The sequence below is a fragment of the Acinonyx jubatus genome, chromosome B3, assembly GCF_027475565.1.
Source record: "Acinonyx jubatus isolate Ajub_Pintada_27869175 chromosome B3, VMU_Ajub_asm_v1.0, whole genome shotgun sequence".
Lineage (NCBI taxonomy): Eukaryota > Metazoa > Chordata > Mammalia > Carnivora > Felidae > Acinonyx > Acinonyx jubatus.
In genome coordinates, this window is record NC_069386.1 from 21,461,160 (window position 1) to 21,483,089 (window position 21,930).

The 21,930-nt window shown below is 47.4% G+C and overlaps 1 long non-coding RNA gene across 2 annotated transcripts; it reads right to left on the minus strand.

Moving 5' to 3' along the window:
* Nucleotides 1–258: 258 nt before the first annotated feature.
* LOC113601905 (uncharacterized) lies at nucleotides 259–19,882 on the minus strand. 2 transcript variants are annotated; one of them, XR_008299013.1, is made up of 4 exons: nucleotides 13,502–19,882; nucleotides 13,139–13,308; nucleotides 9,961–10,080; nucleotides 259–7,114 (listed from the first exon to the last, which is right to left on the minus strand). It is a non-coding gene; the product is annotated as an uncharacterized LOC113601905 (long non-coding RNA). The 2 variants fall into 2 exon arrangements; XR_003423237.2 differs by having other exon boundaries at nucleotides 13,139–19,882.
* Nucleotides 19,883–21,930: the final 2,048 nt, after the last annotated feature.

Below are 21,930 nucleotides of genomic sequence, written 5' to 3' on the forward strand. Positions count from 1 at the left end.
CCATCCTCATTTACAGAAGGCACACTGAGGCTCCGCAGGCCACATACCTGGCTGTGGCCACAGCGAGGGGCTGAGCCTGGAGCCCTCTGGAGGTCTTGCCATGCTCCATCTGTGAGGACAGTGGCCCCAGGGTCCTCCCCTACCAGACCAGAATCCCCAGGTTTCTCTGGTCCACGATTACATGTCCTTTGTCCTCCACCTACTAGAGAGGTCTTCAGGTGCATCCCAGTGACTCCTCTGCTCCCTCATGCTTATCCTTTGGGGCCACTGCTGCTCTGCTTCATCCCATGGGGCTCCTTCTTCCATGTTCTGGAGCCCTTGGGGCCATAATGTCCAGAGGACCCCCAAGGATATCTTGGGGAGGACCAGAGTAGCTTGGACAGGTATCATTTTAGAAATTCAGTAGAGTCTGTTCATGTTATTTTAACAATGTGGACTCTGGATGGACCTCAGACATGGGTCACATGTGGGAACTGGGCCTAGAGCCCCATCTGGGGATCCACACGCATTTCCTCTATTGACACTCTTACCCTCTTATCTCTGGAAGCTTCCAGGAGGTCTCTGCAGCAGACATAGGCTTGTGCTAACAACTCTGGATACATGCCCAGGGCTCAGCTAGGCCCTGCTGCATATGGAGATGGACAGATACAAATTCTGTTGGCCCTATCATCAAAGTAGATCCTTCTCTGAAGGCTTTGCCACACCTCCCCAGAGGCCACTCTGGCTCCAGACCCCGTCTTCTCCTCCCTGGATTAAGAGAGCAGCCACCACTGACAAGCTACATGCAACTTATGTCCAACCCAGACCCCCCCAGGAGCCTTACAACTCTAGAGGAAGATGGGTGGATCCTCTTCTGATGAGAACCTGAAGGTGGCTTCCCTTCCCATTCACATGGAGCCAGACCCTACTTGACTTGGCATGTGCCTATCCCAGAGCTTTGCCTCACCTCTACCTTCTTGCCAGCCCCTACCCTGCTGGAACCACACGGGCTTCCCTGCAGAGTCTGGCATACAGCAAGTGAACCCTGCCTGGGGCCTCTGAAATTTTTGACCCAGATATCAAGGTTTGCTCCTCACTCTGTGCAGGCCTCTGCACAAATGCTCCTCATGAGGGGAGCACACCTGCCCCATCACTCTCGGCCCCTCCCAGAATCACTCTGACCGAAGTAGGATGCACTTAGGCTGTCCCACCCTTTGTTCTTCCATTTGAAGGCCCCTGCTCATGCCCTTACTTGTCTCCCCCTTTTACTGTACTCAGCCCCACTGTACTCTGCGGTGAGGCGTCGGCTGCCTCTGCCCTCAAAGCACAAAGAGGAGGCACCGGGCCAGGTGGCAGGCGGATCTTCCCAGCCAGACACTGGCTTGCTTGGCCTTGAAGGTGAGGGTAATGATAATAGGAGTTCCCACTTAAATCATGGTCATTATGTCCCAGACACTGTTCTACGTCTTCAACCAGTATCAACTTGCTTGACTCCCACAACAGCCGGTTTGCAGGTGAGAAGTTGGAGGCGGCAGGGACCAGCTACGGAGCTGGAGGGCACGGCAGTGTGCAATAGCCACCAAAGAGCGTTCAAGTGTGCCTGGATTCAGGAGCCTCCCCCAGTGAACCACCAGGACAGAGATGAAGCAACAGGTAGGCATGGGTGTTCCTAGTGGTGCATGACACCCCCCCACCAGGAGGTCCTGGGTACCCATCAAAAAGACAGAGAGACATGGAAACAGCTAGCGTTAGGATACACTGTTAAGTTAAAAAAAAAAAATTAAAAAAAAAGTAAGGTGCCAAATTGTTCACATAAGACACTACTACTTTTATAAGAAAGTAGGGGACATTAAAAAAATATGTATATATATATATACCTCACTTATTTTGCAAAAAGAAGTCCTGTGGATACAGGCAGAGGGAGTAGGAGTGGAAACAAGATTTCTCTGGGCACACATTTTTTGCTACAACAGTTTCATTGAGGTATAATTCATATATCATACAATTCACCCACTTCATGGATACCATTCAATGGATTTTGGTATATTCGGAGATAAGTGCAACCATCCCCACAGACAATTTTAGAACATTTTCATCACCTTAAAACATACCCTTTATCTCTCACCCCCACTATTCCCCTTCCCCCCCCCACAGTCATTTATTATTCTGACTATTTCATGTGAATTGGAACCATTTAATATATGGCATTTTTGTCTGGCTTCTTTCACTTATAATATTTTCAAGGTTCATCCATATTATAGGGCATATCAGTACTTCATTCCTTTTTTTTAAATTAAAATTTTTTTTTAATGTTTATTTGTTGTTGAGAGAGAGAGAGACATAGCATGAGCGGGTGAGGGGCAGAGAGAGAGGGAGACAGAAAATGAAGCAGGCTCCAGGCTTGAGCTGTCAGCAGAGAAGCCAACACGGGGCTTGAATTCATGAACAATGAGATCATGACCTGAACGAATTCAGGCACTTAACCAACTGAGCCACCTAGGCGCCCCAATTTAAAAAAAAAAAATTAACGTTTATTCATTTTTGAGAGACAGAGAGAGACAGACTGCGAGTAGGAGAGGGGCAGAGAGAGAGGGAGACACAGAATCTGAAGAAGGCTCCAGACTCTGAGCTGTCAGCACAGAGCCCACCATGGGGCTCGAACCCAGGAACTGCAAGATCATGACATGAGCTGAAGTTGGACACTTACCTGACTGAGCCACCCAGGTGCCCCTGTACTTCATTCCTTTTTATGGCTGAATAACTATCCATTGAATGGATATACCACTTTTTTTTAATCCATTCATCAGTTGATGGACATTTGGGTTGTTTGTACTTTATGACTCTCATGAATGATGCTTCTTTGAGCATTCATGCACAAGTTTTTATGTGGGCATATGCCCATTTCTTTTGGGTCTATACCTAGGAGTGGAATTGCTGGGTCATGTGGTAACCCTACGTTTAACCATTTGAGGAATTGCCAGGCTGTTTTCCTTCTGTACCATTTCACATTTCCACCAGCAGTGTATGAATGAGATTTCCAATTACTCCATGTTCTCACACACACTTGTTATTGTCCATCTCTGAATATACCAGTCTGGGTGAGTGGGGTTGTTGCTAGGAGGCTGGTTCTAGGGGGTGCCCATGGCTGGGGCTTTCTCCTCACACAGACTGGTACTCCAGATCCATGGAGGGGTTTGGGACACCCCTGTCATCCTGTCTGTGCTGCTGGACATCTGTCTGGGGTGGGCTGGGGCCACCAAACAGCACAGTCTACTTGACTGGTTAGGGAAAGACAGCCAGAACACAGATGACAACGTGATCGAGCAGCAGCAGTCAGGTGTCACCAGGCTGGGGGACAGTCAGCCAGATGCCATTTAAATGCCTCCGAACAGATAGGAAGACCTGGAAAAGAATCCAGAACTGAATGAAGCAATACATAGGCCAATTGGAGAAAAGTGTAAAGTCAGGAGTGTGGGGACTGCAAACATCTATGAATAGAGACAGGAATTAGATGACAGGTAACTCGTGTCTAGAGACTTGACTGGGAAGACTGGCTCTCTGTTAAATTGGAGAAGGGTTTGGAAGAGCAATTGTAGGTCAGGCCCAGCCTGCCGGGCAGACAGGCACGAGGCAGGACCTCTCCCAACAGTAAATGTTCTGCCAGCCAAGAACAGAGCCCAACATTTCTTAGAAAGGTAACTCTGATATTATTTTGGATGACAAAACTGTAGAATTGTCAATCCAAATGTCTAAGAGAAGGAAACCCACAATTTTAACATTGTTTAAACAGATGCTTTTGGTCTTTCCAGCATTCGTCATGTTTAAGATAATCTGGGCGATTAGACTCATAGACCAACTTTCTAATTAGAATTTAAAGCCATAATTGAGTAATTTAGACTTGAGATTTTTAACTAGAAATCTAAGTTCTTATACAGTATTGGAATACTCAGAGAATGTGAGTCTCTATAGTTTAATGTATTAGATTTATAAAACAGTACTGAAGTACTTGGGAAGGTTTTTTTTTTTTCATTGATACAATTGAAGTACTTAAAATCAAATTAAAATTAAATGCACAAATGTAGTTTAAAACATTTAAAGGAGTATAATTAACAAAATATGTGGATGGGCCAAAACATAAATCAAAGCCCTTCCTGAACAAAGTGATGACTAAAACTTGCTAGGTTTATGTATAAAATAAGCCATTTAGTAAGAGAATTTAAAAGCTGAAGGAAGAACTAGTCCCTTTATATCTGGGACTTTGTTGAATTGAGTATTAATTTTTTAATTTTTAAATAAAGTAAGCTCTGAATTTAATTGACAAAATGTACCCTTTGAAGATATAAAACAAATCTCCCGTTGCACTGGAGTGGGGTAGAGGGTTCTGGGAGAATTCCTTTCACTGCTTTGGCCCACAGGGGCCCAGGAGGGTTCCCAGGGTGAGCAGGACTGCCCTGCCACAGGCACTGGCCAGAGTGGTCTTGTCTACTGTGGTCAGTCCTAAATCTATCTCCACCACAACCAGAGGGACCATTTAAAAGTGTGACCCCTGCTTAATCTCATGATGTGTTCCTGTCACCCTCGGAATAAAACCCTAGCTCTGCACACTGGTCCTGCCACCCTCTCAGGCCATCTGTCCCCTGCTTCCCCTCCCCCACCACCCACCCTCTCTGGCCTCCCATCTGTCCTTGGAATCACTGAGAGGCTGCCGTCTAGAGACTGTACTAGCTGCTGTGTGCTGCTGGATGCTTCCTCTTCCTGCACCCACCAGCTCCTTCTTACCTTTCCTCTCCTTGGCAGATGCCCCTGACCACCCAGTCTGAGGGAGCCCTCTGTCCTGGTAGTCACTGTATCTTCTTTCCCTTTTCCTCCTGTCTAACATTTTTTGTCTCTTTTCTCTGATGTTCGTGTGTCCTCAATCAGAATGTCGAGTGTATATAGATGCCTCCTGGGTGCCCGAGGCAGCGTCTGATACACTACCAGGTGGGGCTGAGACAGGGACATACAGAGCTCTAGCCCTGAGATTTGGGGAGTGGGGTGAAGCAGCTCCTGGGGGCTCCTGCACCCTATGTAACTCAGCTCATATTTGCCTGGAGAGCTGACAGGAGGCAGGGTGAGCACACCTCCCTCCGTGGCGCAAGGGTCAGGGCTGGACCATGAAAAAGCATCCCATCAGCCTGACTCTGTTATCTGGGACAGTGGAGGGACAGTTGGGGTGCCATGGCAGGCTATGGTGGCCTCTTGGGGTACAGGTCCATGCGACTTACTGTGAAAGCCACCGCCACCTCCGCACTTCCTTTCTGTTCTTTATCTCTCAGGCAAGCTGGGCTTGCAGAATGTTCTATTCTTTCCTCGCTTAGATGCTTAGCACTGCCTTTGAAAAGGAGATCAGACACTGAGACAGATCTGGAAGCCCCTGGCCTTGTTGGAAGGGGCTTCCAGTTTGTGAGCTAAGGAGGGCATCTGACCTTCAAGTCCCCCACCTGCCCCAGTCCCACCATTGGTGAGAGGGACATTCAGACAGATTAGAATTTCAAGCATCAGCCAGGGTGTGGTTTTTAGACAAAAAAACAAAACAAAACCAAACAAAAACTAGGAGGATCCCTTAGGAGGTATTTCTTTAAAGAAGCCTTTTGGGGTTCTGGGCTCTCTGCCAGGAAGAACCAATTGAGGCAATCAATGGGGGCGGTCTGGGGGGGGCGGTGTCTGAGGGTGGAAGAGGGAAGCTGTTAACCAGGAGCTCTCACACTGTAGCTGCCCCAGACCCCCTTGGAGGGCTTGTTAAAAACCTAGTGCTGGCCCCACTCCCAGAGTTTCTGACCCAGGAAGTCTGGGGAGAGCCTAGTTATTTCCCAAGCCTGCTGTGGCTGTGGGTCCTGAATATACTCTGAGGATGGTCACTAAAACAAGGCTGTGCCCCTTTGTTCTTTTCACTGAATGAAAAGAAGAGTGAAAAGAGATGGGTAAAGCCAGGTAAGCCCCTTAGGTCCAATTTAGAACTTGATGTGCTCCCTTCTTTTCTTTCCTTCTTTCTTTTCTTCCTTCCTTCCTTTTCTTTTAATGTTTATTTATTTTTGAGACAGCAAGAACACATGAGTGGGGGAGGGGCAGAGAGAGAGGGAGACACAGTCTGAAGCAGGCTCCAGGGTCCCAGCTATCAGCACAGAGCCCAATGTGGAGCTCAAACTTATGAAGCTCAAGATCATGACCTGAGCCGAAGTCCACGCTTAACCAACTGAGCCACCCAGACACCCGCCCTCCTTTTCTTAAAAGACCCCAAGCCCTGTGGATGAAGGGACCTTGGGAAAGGACTTGGGGTTTCTGAGTGACTTCTGTTGGCCCCCAAGGGAGGGGCCCTTGGCCTTTTGTGTTTGGTCCTGTCTCACCCTGACTGGGTCCTACTGTGGGTGTGAATGAGACCTGGTCATTTCTGTCCTCAAAGCTTTGAAGCCCATGGGGAGTGCATAGGCATCAAGGGACAGGCTGGGCCCTGGAGGTACTGATCCAGCCAGGCCTGTGAGTGTGACATTGTATGTTGGGAAGGGAAAGGGACCAGGTGACTGGATGTAGAATCTTGGTGGGTCATGGAAGCCTTAGGGGAGAGGGTGGGGCAGTGTCCCTTCCTGGGCCCCATGGTCTCAGTGGATACCTTCCTTCTTTATGTCCTTACTTTTCTTTTGACAGGAGACAGCCTCAGGGCTCAGTTCCCAAGCAGCTTGAATTTGCCAAATTCAAGAGAGGGTGTTGAGGGAGGTGAGGGCTGGTGCGATCAGGTGGGGTAGGGGTGTTCAGGGTGCCCAGTGTGATTACCTGACTTGGAGCCACTGGCAGCCGGCCTGCCTGCCAGCCTCCCCAGCAGCCCAGCATTCACATGCTGGGGCCTGGGCCTGGCGTCTTCCCTCCCAGTGACTCCCCGTGCTGGCTGCCAGTTGACAGGCCTAGGGGCTGCCTATGAACCTGCGGGGACTGGCCCTCAGGGAGGGGCGCTGGTCTCCCCAGTATGTCACATCCCACAGGCTTATCTGTTCTGGGAAGTTCCTGGGCCTGGTTGTCCTTTAGGGCTGGGGCTGCTTCTTGGTTCCAGGCTCTGACAGTTGTCAGCAAGCTCTTTAACATCTCTGGGCCTCAGTTTTCCCATCTGTGAAAAGAGAATGGGTTTACTTCAAGGATTAAATGAGCTAATCGGTGTAGAGTGCAGAGCCAGTTGTATTAGTAACGTTATCATATCAACCAAACCCAGGGGCCAGGAATTCCTGGCACATCATACATGTGAAGGGATGAACTTTACAGATAAGGAAGTGGGGGAGGGGTTCGTGCAGTTTGTAGGTTGGTTTTGGGTCTGCAGATCTCTCTGCTCTTTTTGGGGTTCTCCACCCTGACACTTCTTCCACATTTCCCCCCCCCCGGGGCCTCAGCCAGAGGACCTTTGGCAAGCACTCCTCCCAAGGAAAACACCACCTTGGAGTGGCTTTCTAGGCCAACCCTGAGTTTATTTTACATTTTACGCAGTATCGGTGGGCCAAGGAGCCAGCTCATAATTAGCCTAATAAGGTGCCTGCTGCACGCACGTCTGTGCTCTGGCTCCATTCTGATGGCTACCCAGTAATTTGCCAGATCTCTAAGATAAGGCCTTTGCCTGGACAGGTTCCCATCACAAAGCACACCGTGCTCGGGGTGGGGCCTAATTGTGGTGTTTTCCAGGCTTCCTCCCTCCCCCTATAACCTGTGGGAGCCCAGCCCTCCCAAGCAAGAGCATCTCCCCAGTGAGCAAGCATCAGGGGACAGGGCTGCAAGGGGACAGAAGAGACCAAACCTGAGCTTTACTGACAAATGTTACAAGAGGAGGAGAGAAACCTCCAAGCCAGTTCTTGGCATCTGTGTGTAGTGGCTGGTGGGAGTCGTGACAGCTCTGTTGTGGGGCCAACCCCACTATACACTCCCAGGCTCAAGTTCAGTGTCTGTTCCAGGGATGTGTTCAATGTTGTCCCCCTCCCTATGCAAGTGCCTGCCTGCCTGCCTGCCAGCCAGGAATGCCCTGGAGCAAGGTCTGACTGACCTCTGGGCCCAATCCAGAAGGGAGGTGCCCCCTGTCCCCAGGGCTCAGCAACAAGTCTCTCTGAGCCATCTTTGCCTTGGGGCTGCAGTGCTACATCAGGACTGACTTGGGAGCAGGACCCCAGGCCCTGGAGAGACCAGGCAGGAGGCCAAGGCCCTGGAGCTGTGTAGCTGCGAAGCAGGAAGGCGGGCCTCACCACAGTACCCCTCTCCCCTTCTGGCCAGGGCAGCCACAGGCGCCCAGTGGGCGGACAACTGGGCAGCCAGGCCTGGAAGTGTGGGGCCAGCCCCACTGAACTCGCCCACGCGACCTTCTTTGATCCGCCCACTGGGTGGGGCTGCATCCTCAGTGAGGTTTTCCCTGGAGACTGTGACTGGGGAAGACCAGCCTCATCCTGGCCCCAGGGCCCTGTGTGTCCCTGGCAGAGTCCAAGGTCCCTCTCACTGCCTTTCTGGAGAGGATGATGCAGGCTGTCCTGGAGGAGGACGGCGCTGGTCAGAGGTAGAGCTAAGACCCCCTCAGCCATGATTATCTAATACCCCTCTGAGGGGAATTGAGATCCCTTGGAAATAGAAGGGGCCTTAGCCTGGCAGGTCCTCAAGAGCCAAGGATTGATGGGGGGAACAAGGGTGGAAACTCACCTGGCAGGGTATCTGCATCCCTGCATTTTCTGGGGTCAACTGTGCCAAACCACCAGATAATCCTTTTGGCTTCCTGGAGCCATCAGGCCCATGCAGGTGTTAGGCTAGCCTCTGGGGGTTCCTTGACACCCACTGCTCTTGGTCCAGGCCTGGGCCTGCCCCCTCTATTCCAAGATGGGTCCAAGAGTGCCGAAAACCACCCAACCACCATCCATGGGCTGGGTGCAGGACAGTCTGAGTCAGAGCTAGCTCACCATGGGTGGGTGTGCAAGGGTGGGGTTGCTGCAGGGCACAGGGGCACCAACCACTGCCAGGCAGGGTCCTGTGGCCCAGGAGCTCTTTGTGCTCACATGGGCCTCAGGCTTGTTCTGTCTCACATGTTTCGTCCGGGTCTGCCAGGGAGGAAGTGAGAACTTGGCTCCGAGTTCCAGGCCTTCTTCCACACTGGGTCCCCCACGTCAGTGCCTTGAGGGTTCCAGGGCCCTTTTGCTGGATGACCGACCCCTCGCATCTTTAGCGATCCCCTTTGAACTCTGTTTCTGACCCTCACCCAGGGGCTTTCCACTGCACTTGCTGTGGGAAGGGTAACTCAGACCTCCAGGCTTCTCTCAGTGCCACTTGGATCCACAGAAGCTGTAGCAAGTGGTTCTCATCTGCCTGCCAGGTGCTGGGTCCTGCTCTGTCATGCCATCCTCACCCTCCTGTCCCCTTGCTTTGCATTTGTCACTGGGAAAACGGCATTCCCACATGAATTTACTCCCAGGAATCGCCAGAGTGAGGGCAGTGGAATGGATGAAGATGAAGCCCTGCTTTCACTTCCATGCTTGGATTTTATTTCATTTTATTTTTTTAAAGTTTATTTTATTGATTTATTTTGAGAGACACAGAGAAAGAGAGAGAAAGAGAGAGAGAGCGCAGGGGAGGAGCAAAGAGAAAGAGGGAGAGAGGGAATCTCAAGCAGGCTTTGCACTGTCAGCACAGAGCCTGATGTGGGGCTCAGACTCAGAAACTGTGACACCATGACCAGAGCCAAAGTCAGGAGTCAGACGCTTAACCGACTGAGCCACCCAGCTGCCCTTCTCATGCTTGGATTTTAATTGGGCAAGGGGCAATAAACACCTGATTGTGTGTCAGGTGGTGATAGTGATAAACAGATAACAATAATGAAGGGAAGGGGACCCCAAGTGGAAGGGGTGGTCTACAGGTTTAAATGGGTTGACCAGGAAGCCCTCCTGGAACAGGGACATTTAAATAAACATCTGAGAAAGCTGAGTTAATGGGGCTTACCGATATCCAGGTGAAGAGTTTCCAGGCAGACAGAAAGGCAAATTCAAGGTCTTGAGATGAAGGTGTGGGCAGGACAGCTCCTAGGCCCAGGGCTGGAGGAGAGCAGAGGGGTGACTGGCCCTGTGGTATAAGAAGAAACGTATTTGGTTTTGTCCCTGGCTCCTAGCACAAAACTCCTAAAACCCTTGGAATTTCTTGAGTGATAGGAGTGTCTTTTGTTATTTGAACACATCTGAGTTTATGCTAATGAGGTGACTTAGGGTGGGGCACTTGCTTGCTTGCAGGATAGGCTGGTCACTAGAAAGACTGAAGAATTAGAAGGTTAGAATTTTCAGTCCCTCCCACTGACCTCTGGGAAGGAGAAGGATGGGGGGGGGGGCTGCAGATTAAGCTCCATAAAACCTCTTGAACAACAAGATTTGATGAGCTTCCAGGTCAGTGAATACCTCCACATGCGGGGAGGGTGGCATACCCCAGTTCCTCAGAGACAGAAGCCCCTGCATCTAAGACCCTTCCAGATCTTGCCCTGTATACCTCTTTATCTGGTTTTCCATCTGTATCCTCTATAATAAACTGGGACTTGTAAGTAAGTGCTCTTGAAGTTCTCTGAGCTGCTCTAGCAAATTAATTGAACCCAAGAAGGAGGTCTTGGGAACTCTGATTTACAGCCAGGTGGTCAGAAGCACAGGTGACAACCTGGACTTGTAACTGGTGTCTGAAGTAGGGGCCTCTCTCATGGGTCTGAACCCCTAAGCTGTGGGATCTGATGCTGTATCCAGGTAGGTCGTATCTGAATTGAGTTAAATTTGTGGGACATCCATCCAGTTGATGTTTGCTGAGAATTGGAGAGTTGCTTGGTGGCTTTGGGAAATATGCTAGAGTTCCCAGCTTGGGTTTTAAATGGATCACTGTGCTGTGTGGAGAAAGGAGGGGTGGGGAAGGGGGAAGCCAGAGACCAGGCAGGAGGCAGTTGTTGGGGAGATGTCCCGAGACAGTGTGCATAGTGGTGGTGGTTGTGTGTGTGTGTGTGTGTGTGTGATAGTTGTTGGATGTTGACCACACTGCGAAGGGACCAATGACTGGATCTGGTGGATATGACACATGCAAGAAAGAAGGAGGATGAAGTGGCTCCAAGATTATGGCCTGAGCACTGAGCAGCATACAGTTGCCATTACCTTACTGACACCTCCATGCAACCTTTTGAGGGAGGTGCAGTAATCAGTCAAAAGCCCAACCTTGGAAGATGAAGAGACATTATCTTTTATCCTGCAAAGTTATGATTTTTTCACTATGTCTGCCAGTCATTCCAGATAGAGTTATTTGAATGTGTTGCCCACCTGCACAGGAAGGTCCCTTGGGGACAAGGAGTTGAACCATCCAAGCTTGCCTGAGACAAGGCATGGGTCTGGGGAGGTGAAGGAGGTAATTAATGGGCTGTCTGCTTGGAGCATGTGGCTGGGGACTGCACCTTTCCTTCTGGATGTGATGGTGTGTGCTGTGTGTAAAAGCACACGTTCAGGAACAATGGCTGCCACTGAATGGTGCCACCTGTGCTGTTGACCTGGGTAGAGCCCTTCGCATGGGAATTTGATCCTCTAAATAATAGCCCTGTGAGGGAAGACATTATGCTATGGTCTGAGTGTTTGTGTCCTCCCTAAATTCATATGTCAAAATCCTAACCCCTAATATGATGGCATTAGGAGGTAGGGCCTCTGGGAGGTGATTAGGTCACGACGGTGGAACCCTCGTGAGTGGGACTAGTGCCCCTGTAAAGAAGACCCCAGAGAGCTGCCACATCCTTTCCACCATGTGAGGACGCAGCGAGAAGACACTTATCTATAAACCAGGAAGAGAACTCTTATTAGACACTTAATCTTCTAGTGTCTTCATCTTGGGCTTCTGGTATCCAGAACAGTGAGAAATAAACACAAAAGTTGCCTGACTTACAATGGTTTGTTTTAATGATTTTTTGACTTTATGATGGTACAAAAGCAACATCTATTTGGTAGAAACCATGCTTTGAATTTTGGATTTTGATCTTTTCCTGCGCTAGTGATCTGCAGTATGCTGCTCTCCTGTGATGCGGGGTGGTGGCGGGTGCCACAGCTCCCAGTCAGCCATGCGATCATGAGGGTAAACAACCCACACACCCACAGCTGGTTGGTTCTTCACCTTCAGTACAGTAATCAGCAAATTATATGAGGTAGTCAATGCTTTATTATAAATAGGCTTTGTGTAAGATTATTTTGCCCAACTGTAGGGTAATGGAAATGTTCTGAGCAAGTTTAAGGTATGCTAGGCTAGTTATGTTTACTACGTTAGGTGTATTAAATGCATTTTCGACTTAAGATATTTCTTTTAATGTTCATTTTTGAGAGAGAGAGAGAGAAAGAAAGACAGAGAATCCCAAGCAGGCTCTGTACTATCAGCACAGAGGCTAATGTGGGGCTTGAACTCACAAACCACGAGATCATGACCTGAGCCGAAGTCAGACGCTCAACCAACTGAGCCACCCAGGTGTTCCTTGGTGCAAGGTATTTTCAACTTATGATGGGTTTACTGGGATTTAATCTCATCCTAAGTGGGGGAAAATCTGTATTGTTGTTTAGAAGTCACCAGTCTATGGTATCCTATTACAACAGCCCGAACAGACCAAGACACTGATGTTATGCCATTTTACAAATGAGGGAACTGAGGCTCATAAGCAGAGGACTTACCCAAGGCAGTGCAAGGACCTAAACCTAGCTCTCTAGCTCCTAGGTCCCTATCCTTCTTCTGGCTGCATGGCCAACTGTCTGCTCCTCTGAACCCAGATGGCCCTCATGTTTGAGGCCACTGTCTCCAGGGGCTGGACCAGAACTTGGATGTGCCCAGCTTGTCCTGGGTCTGGTCAACAGCATGTTCTTCTGGCACTGAAGAGCTTCTGGAAAAGTATAAAAGGGTAAGCCCTGCATTGAGAGAATCTTCCCTAAGTTTGATGGGAAAGCCATGAGACAGGACAAGTAGGGGACCAGGACACCAGAGTCTATAGTGTTCAGTCCATAAGCAATGGTCTCCCCTGAGCCAGGCAACTGCATCTGGAACAGTGTGTGTATCAGTCAGGACACAATATGACGTGGTGACAAACAACCCCCAAATCTCAGTGGTTGGAAACAAAACTCTTGTGTTTTCCTCCTACCATATGTCCAATGTGACCCACAGAGACAACATCTCCATGTCTTCCAGAAGAACAGGCAAAGAATGGAGCCAAGCAATGAAACACTGTCATACATCATTTCCACTCAAATTGCATTGCCCACAGCAAGTCACAGGGCCACAGATTTCAAGGGGGCAGGAAGTGTGATGTTTCTGTAAGAGAAAGGATGCAGTTACTGATAATGAGTTACCCCAAACATAGCAGCTTAGATCATTTTATTATGTTTCTGAGCATCAGAATTTGGGAAAGACAACATCAAGGAAAGCTAGAATCTGTTCACAGCATCTGGGACCTCACTGGCAGGACTCCAAGCCTGAGGGGACCCCTGGACTTGGGGCTGCTCACCTGAAGAGTTGCCTCCTCACATGCTGGCTTGGACTGCTTTGAGAAACTTCCATGTGGCTTCTGTGCAGGTTTGGCCTCTCTACAGCATGGTAGTTGCATTTCAAAGCAAATTGTCCAGGGGCACCTGGGTGGCTCAGTTGGTTAAGCCTCCGATTTTAGCTCAGGTCATGATCTCATGGTTTGTGAGTTTGAGCCCTGCATCGGGCTCTGTGCTGACAGCTCAGAGATTGCAGCCTGCTTTGGATTCTATGTCTCCTTCTCTCTCTGCCCCTACCCCACTCATACTGTCTCTCTCTCTCAAAAAATAAACATTAAAATTTTTTTTTTCAAAGTGGAGAGTCCCAAGAGAGCCAGGCAGAAATTGTCTCGTCATTTGTAACTTGGCCTCAGAAGTCGAATAGCATCACTTACCCCAGAGTGGCACCATCCTGGATTTGGGAGAAGGGGAAATAGCCCCTCCCTCTCTGCAGGAAGATGGTCAGAGCTGGCTGTACAAAGATCAAAGGTTCAGTTGGTTAGAGATCCCGTTTGTTGCTAACTTTGGAAAATGCAATTCACCCCCAAGGAGAGGTGAAAGACAGGTGAGCAGTGGTCTCTCCAGTGGTGGGGAATACACAGTATGTCCAGACATAGCCTCTGACCTCTCAGCACAGGCAGTTTCCTTGAGGACGATTATGCTTGAAGCTAGCAGGCAGGACAGAGCAAGATGGCCAGGCTGTGAGCCGGGGTGCAAGTTTTTTTCCTGGCTCTCTTGCTCCCCAGACTCTCGACCCCCAGGGCCAGTACTCAGCCTCTCTGTGGGAGGGGCCCTGGTGCCCAAAGATGTGCCTCTGTCATCCTCTGAAAGGAGGAGGTTTAAGGACAGGAGATTGGTTGGGACCCCTCCCACAGAAGCATGACTTAGAGGGGTATGGAGGGGGGGCAACCAGTGCCTTGGGACACTTCATTAGCCATGGAGATGAGGCAGGCTCAGGTCCCCCAGGCAGCCCCAGATGACAAAGGCCCCAGAAAGGCAGTGTAGTCAGAGGATGAGTGAAGACTTAATGTAGGAGAAGAGGGGACTGAGCCTGAATGTTCCCATCTGGAGCAGGACCCAGTAAACACCTTTCACAGGCACCAGATCCAGGGCTGTCACATTTCCCCTAACTGCCAGAGTGGATAAGAAGCTGTTTTCCTGGCAGTAGCAGCCACAGGAAGCCCAAGGTGGAGCTTGGGAAGGCAGGCTCAGTGTCCTCTGCACGCTCATTACCAAATACTTATTTCTTCAGCTAGTTAGTCTGGAATTCTTTCTATTGGGGCAGGCCCTCCCCTGGGATGTGTAGACTGTTCTGGCTCAGCCAGCAGCAGTAAAATGGGGACTTATTCAAACAAGAGATGCGAAAATGTGGAAAAAATACTTTGGAAAATGTTTGCATTGGAGGGACCGGCGAGGGCACTTGTGAATTGTTTTCTTCTTTCGAAGCCGCCCTTACCATAACTTGTTCCAGCAGAACTGATGCGCAGGGCACAGGTCCCTTGGGACACAGCAGGAAAAGCGGAGGAGAGGAAGGGCGGGCTACACAAAGGCCTTGGGAAACAAGTTGTTTATCGACTTTCGCTCCACAGCTCTGTTGCTAGTTCAAACCACCCTTGACCCCTGAATGTTCAAGGACAGCTACGTCCCTGATTCTTTTAACGTCTTTGCAACTCTGAACCAATGAGGGGAAAGACTTTCACTCTGGTCTGGGTAGTTCTGGGTGATGTATTTAAAATCAGGGACCACAATGAAGCTGGGTGTCTGGCAAATAATTAATGGAACGTTAACTCTGGCCCCAGAATTCTTAACTCCAGAAAAAATATTGTACCAGTCTTCAAGGCCCAGGAAATGGGGGTCTTAGTGTGTTCCGTCTGCTATAACAAATTAGCACAGACTGGGTGCTTATGAACAACACAAACTTATTTCTCATACTTCTGGAAACTGGAAGTGTGAGATCAGGAAGTCAGCCTGCTTGGGTGAAGGTCCTCTTTTGAGCTGCAGAGTTCTTACTGGTAGCCTCACGGGGCAGAAGGGAGAAGCTTGAGAGCTCGGTGGGGCTCTTGTATAAGAGCACGAATCCCAGGGGCGCCTGGCTCACTCGGTTAAGCGTCTGACTCTTGGTTTTGGCTCAGGTCATGATCTCATGGTTTCGTGAGTTTGAGGTCCTTGTCAGGCTCTACACTGGCAATGCAGAGCCTGCTTAGGATTCTCTCTCCCTCTCTATCTGCCCCTCCCCCACTCACACTGTCTCTGTCTCTCAAAAATAAATAAATAAACTAAAAAAAAATTTAAACAGCATGAATCCCATTCATGAAGTCTCCTCCCTCATGACCTAATCTCCTTCCAAAGGCCTCACTTCCTAACACCATCCTGTTGGGTGTATGGATTCCAACATGTGGGTTCTGGGGTGATGGGGGCACAAACATTCAGGCCAGAGCAAAGGGAGTGAGGAATGAGTAGACCATTCTGAGCCATGGACAGTCAGCCTGCTTTCTTCCCAAGTACCCATGATGTTCAAGCCTGTGGAGATAGTAAAGTCATGGAGGGGACATATTGCCTGCCCCTGGCTGGCCCCACCATATATGCTCCTTCCTTAATAATGAAACCCTCAGGGTCAAGCTTGGCACACAGCTATCTGGACCAGATCCGGCCAGTGGCGTGTGAATGGCAGCATCATGAGCGATTTCCGTTCCAGGAAATAGCATTAAAAGGAGTGGATTAGCCCTTCTTCCTTCTTTCTTCTTCTGCTGGCTGGAATGTGGACACGATGACCAGAGCTGGAGCTGTCCCCTTGGACCATGTGGTGATCTAGGAGTGGGGGCCGCACACAGCAAAGCATGGGAGGGATAGAGCCTAAACCTCGACATGCAGCAGCCTCCCTAGCAGGCCTTCCTACCTCCTGCACCGAGTACACCACTGTCTCTTTAATGTCACTACTGGTTTTCACCCACAGCCAAAGATAGTCCTCTCCCTTACACCACTTTCAGAGCGTTTAGAATCAATTATGTTTCTCATGTCAAAGGTTAGCCAGTCCTTCTAAGAATCTCATGAGACTAGAATACTGTAGCTAAGCTAAGGCAATTCAGTGGTGGGATGGCCCTCGTCTTGTCAAGGAAGAGGCTTCCTGCACAGAGACATGTTACCACTAGTACGGTGACAGCTACCTGTATCTTGTATAGACCTATCGGAGAGCTTAGGTGTCCAGAGGGCAGAATGAATTCCTTCCCTTCTCCAGAACTTCTGGAAATGGCAACATCACATAATCCCAGCAGACTTGTGAAGAGGATGAAGGCATGGACGAGTATCAGGGAACTTGTGACTTTCATAGATTTCTAGAACAAAAAAATCAGGAATGATCGTATTGATTAAAAACCCATGGCTGAGGAGACTGCAGCCCACTATGTATGCAAGAGGCAGCCTGGGTAGAGGTATCAGCCTCCCTGAGCACCTGGAAAAGCTGTGAGTTCAGAGTCTGAAGCTGGAGAACAGGAGTTGGCCAGGGGCTTCAGTGGTGGGGAGAGAAGAGTTGGTTCAAGGACCATCCGTGGAACAGTGAGGAGAGCACTCTGCTCTCCTGTAACCCAGGCTCCACCAAGAAGCCAGCAGTGCTGTGTTTGCACTTGGAAATGACCTTGGAAGGAGGCTTAGTACCCACCTGAGTAAAGCCCTCATTAGTTGGATCTTTTTGTGGGGTGAGGAGTCCCGGCACCCTCGAGTGAAGGCTGCCAGTTACTATGAGTCACCCTCTATGCAGAACTCAAGCCAACCTTCTCGGGAAGGGGTGAGGCCTGCTGAGTAAACAGACCTGGGAACCACAGACAGAAGCCGTGCCAGCTGTCTATATGCATCAGTCTTGTCTTTCATTTGTACATGTAAACAGGCAACCAAGAAAACAGTCCCCACAAGAGAGAAGGACCCCGAAGAGCAAAAGTAACAGCTGTTCTGGAAAGATAGAGATATCAAAGGCAATGAGTAAATCTAAAAGTCATGATTAACACTTCAGAGACTTTTGAGAATGTATTGCATTCACAAAATAGGAACAGGAAGCTACAGAAAGGAAAAATCAGGGAACAAGAAAAAGTTCACAGAAATTCAAAATACAATTGGAAGAAGAACTCAGGAGAAGGATGGGAGAATGTAGTCAAAGAAACTTCCCAGATGGTAGGGCAAAAAGACAAGAAGATGAAGAAAAAGGTGAAAGAAAGTTAAGAGATGTGTAGCATCAGTCCATGGTGTCCAAAATGTGTCAGTAAGAGTTCAGAAACAAGGAACAGGACAGAAAGTGCAGGGTAAGTGTATTGGTCCCTATTGCTGCTGTGATGAATTTAGAGGCTTGAAACAACACAAACGTATTATTTTACACTTACTGACGTCAGAAGTCCTGAAGTCAAGGTGTCAGCAGGGCTGTATTCCTTCTGGAAGCTCTAAGAATGAATTCCTTTCCTTTTCCAGTTTTTTTGTTTGTTTTATTTTTTTTAATGTTTATTTATTTTTGAGAGAGAGAGAGAGAGGCAAAGCTTGAGCAGGGGAGGGGTAGAGAGAGAGACACACACACAGAATCTGAAGCAGGGTCCAGGCTCTGAGCTGTCAGCACAGAGCCCGATGGGGGGCTCAAACCCACGAGCTGTGAGATCATGACCTGAGCCAAAGTTGGATGCTTAACCGACTGAGCCACCCAGAGGCCCCTGCCTTTTCCAGCTTCTGAAAGTTGACTGCATTCTTGGCTCATGCCCCCTTCCTCCACCTTCAAGACCAGCTATGTAGCATCTTCAAGACTCTCTCTCTGTGACCCCTGCTCCCATCACAACATTGCCCTCTCTTCTTCTCCATCTGCTGTCATATTGCCTTTTCTGACTCTGACCCTGTAGCCTGCCTCTTGCAAGAGCCCTTGTGATGACACTGGGCTCACACAGCTAATCCAGGAAAATCTCCCCGTCTCAAGATCTCACATCTGTAAAGTCTCTTTTCCATATAAGATGGCACATTCACAGCGTTCCAGGGATTAGGATGTGGACATCTTTGGGGAGACCATTATTCTGTTGATCACAGTACAAAATAAAGAAATGATCGGGGAAAATTTCCCAGAGCTATAAAAGGGTAAAAAGTTTTAAGATTAAAAATTCCTCTTAGTTACTTTATAGGATGATTGAGAAAGGGCAATACCTGGACACTCTCTCATGCATATTTAGAAAAATAAGGAGAAAATCCTAAAGGCTGCCTGGAGAGGGAGGGGGCACATGTCACTGGCAGAGGAAGGAGATCAGCGGCATGGTGTGCTAAACAGAAATAGAAGATGTCCTTCAAGGCTTGGGGGAAAAGTACCTTGATGTTACAATGAAGATATATATATATATACACACACACATATTTTTTATACAAGAAAAGACTCTGAAAGTTGACCTCCCATGGACTTATTTTGAAAAAGTATACCTTGAGGTATACTCTGGCCATAAGAAAATGAGATCAAGAAAAAAAGGGGCACCTGGGTAGCTCAGTCAGTTAAGCGTCCAACTTCAGCTCAGGTCATGATCTCGCATTTTGTGAGTTTGAGCCCTGTGCCAGGCTCTGTGCTGACAGCTCAGAGCCTGGAGTCTGCTTCAGATTCTATGTCTCAGTCTCTCTCTGCCCCACCCCTACTCATGCTGTCTTTCTCTCTCTTTCTCTCAAAAATAAAAAAATTTAAATTAAAAAAATAAAAATAAAAATTAGGACTTCCCCAAACTGTGGAGCTAAATCAGAACCATAGTGAGAAGAGATTCTATATTAGCAATACAAAGATGACTCAGTATTAGAAAATCTGATATTAACACTGACCACATTAATAAGCTGAAGGAGAAAAATAATTATATGGTTATCTCCATAGATGCCAAGAAAGCCTTTGAAAAATTCAACACCCCTTTATACTTAAAGTGTTGACAAAAAATGAATGGGTTCTTCCTTATCATGATAAAATATATACACTTCAGTCCTAAAGCTGGTGATTTATTCAATGGGAAAACAATAGAAACATTCCTATTAAGATCAAGAACAAGGCAAGAATACTTTATGTATCTGCTTTTAATGAACACATTGCATATGCAGTCAGATAACACAATTGGAGGGATAAAGATTAAAAAAGGAGTAGAACTGTCTCTACTTGCAGATGACAAGATAGTGTACCTGGAAAATCCCAGAGAATCGTTGGGAAAAGTACCTCAAAGAATAAAAGAAAAGCTGTAAAATTAGCACATAGAAATTAATAGATTCCTAGGTTACATATAACACATAATTTGTAAAAATAAAGTTAGAAGTTGAAATGAATTTTGTCAGATACTCACAAGAAAGACTGGGGAGATTCCTGAGAAGGTTTCTAGTGGTGCAGGCCACTTCTCCCCTATCCTCCCACCTCCTCCCCACCGACCCCCTCCCCCAATCCCTTCCCCTCCCCCACCCTCCCGGATGGGATGAAAAGTTTTAAACTGCAAGAATGGAGGAAAGCAGCAGTGTCACTCTTACAGCTGATTACAGCTGGGGAAGGGAATAGAAACAAACGTTCTGCCCCTTGGGAAAGGGCAGGAAACATGTGGGCCCAGAACTACAGCTGGAGGAGGCACATCCCCAAGACTCAGGGACCCAACGCCTGCCTAGGACTGAGGCTTAATAAGAATGTTGGAGAATGTCCTGATACATCCACCCTCCCGTTCCCCATGCTGAGAAACACCAAGTCAAAATAACTGTGGAATACTGTTGGGGAAGCCACCTCAAGAGGCAGAGGCCTCTGAAGTGCAGTACTGAAAATTCAGTGCTGAGGGTGGAGCAGACAGTGAAGTCAAACCTCAGCAAAATACCCCCACTCTAAACACAAGGTATCACTAGAAGAATTTAAGGCCTATTATGCCATGAAGGCAACAATGGCAACAGTAAACCTCAAACCTAGCCCGACTCCTGGCTAAATTAATAGAACCCTAGCAGAAGCCTCTTTCAGAAGGAAAGGTGTGCTCATTTCCAATCATAAAATGTATTTATCTCAGCTTTTACTGTCTAATGTCTGTATTTTAACAAAAAGTTACAAACCATATGGAAAAGCAAGAAAAAAAAAAAAATCCCAAGAGAGAAAGCAATCAACAGACCAAACAGATATGATGAAGATGTTGGAACTATCCCATAAGGAATTTAAAATAACAATGATTAATACGTTAGAAGCTCTTAAGGAAAAACTAGCTACACTTAAGATCAGATGGACAATTTTAGCAGAGAAATGAAAACTATGTGTAAGAGTGGATGGAAATACTAGAAATGAAAACCACAGTAACCAAAATGAAGAATGGCTCTAAATGGCTCATCAGTAGAGGAGATACAGCCAAGGTAAGAATCAAGATGAAGTTTAAAGTAAGTCAATAAAAATATAAAGAGAAAACAAGAGGAACAAAGCAAAATGAAACAGTGCATCAAGAACTATGGGACAATACCAAATGGTCTAACATACAGTAATGGAATCCTAAAAGAAGAAGAGAAAGAGAATAGAAGAGAAGAAATATTTGAAAAATATTGGCTGATATTTTTCCAAAATTAATGACAGATACCAAACCATAGATCTGAGAAGCTTAGAGAATACCAAATAGGTAGAAAGAAAGAAAGGTGGAAGAGAAAGATAGGGGAAAGGAAAGGAAAGGAAAGGAGAAAAGAAAAGGCAAGAAAAAGAAATGAAACCACTGTTATATGTGTCATATTCAAATTGTTGAAAACAAAGAAAAAAAACCTTCCAATAAAGAAAACTTCATGCTCAGATGTGCTTGTTGATGAATTCTACTAAATATTTAAGGAAGAAATAATACCAATTCTACATAATGTTGTTCAAAAAGCTGTTTAGGAGGCAATATTTCCCAACTCATTTTATGAGTCCAATATTACACTGATACCACATTGAAACAGAAGCAGTACAAGAAGAAGAAACTACAGGCTGATATCCCTCATGATTATAGAGACAACAATCATCAATAAAATGTTAATGAATTGAATCCAGCATGTATAAAGACAACAATACATCACAACCTAGAAGAGTTTATCCCCGGAATGCAGAGCTGGATCAACATTTGAGGTTTGGTCAATAGAATTCACCTTATTAACAAGTTCTTTAAAAAAAGAAAACCAAAAATAAACAAATAAATAAATAAAAGAAAACCATATGATCCACTCAATAAAAGTATAAGAAGTACTTTCCAGTATTCAGCGTCCATTTATGATAAAAAATCAAATTCTCAGTAAACAAGAATAAATAGGGCCTTTCTTAACATGAAAAAGGGCATGTAAAACAAACAAACAAACAAACAAACCAAACAACTCAAAGCTAGCACATATTTAATTGTGAAAAACTGAATGTATCTAACCTAGGATCAAAACCACAGCAATAATGTGTTCCCTTACTACTCCTATT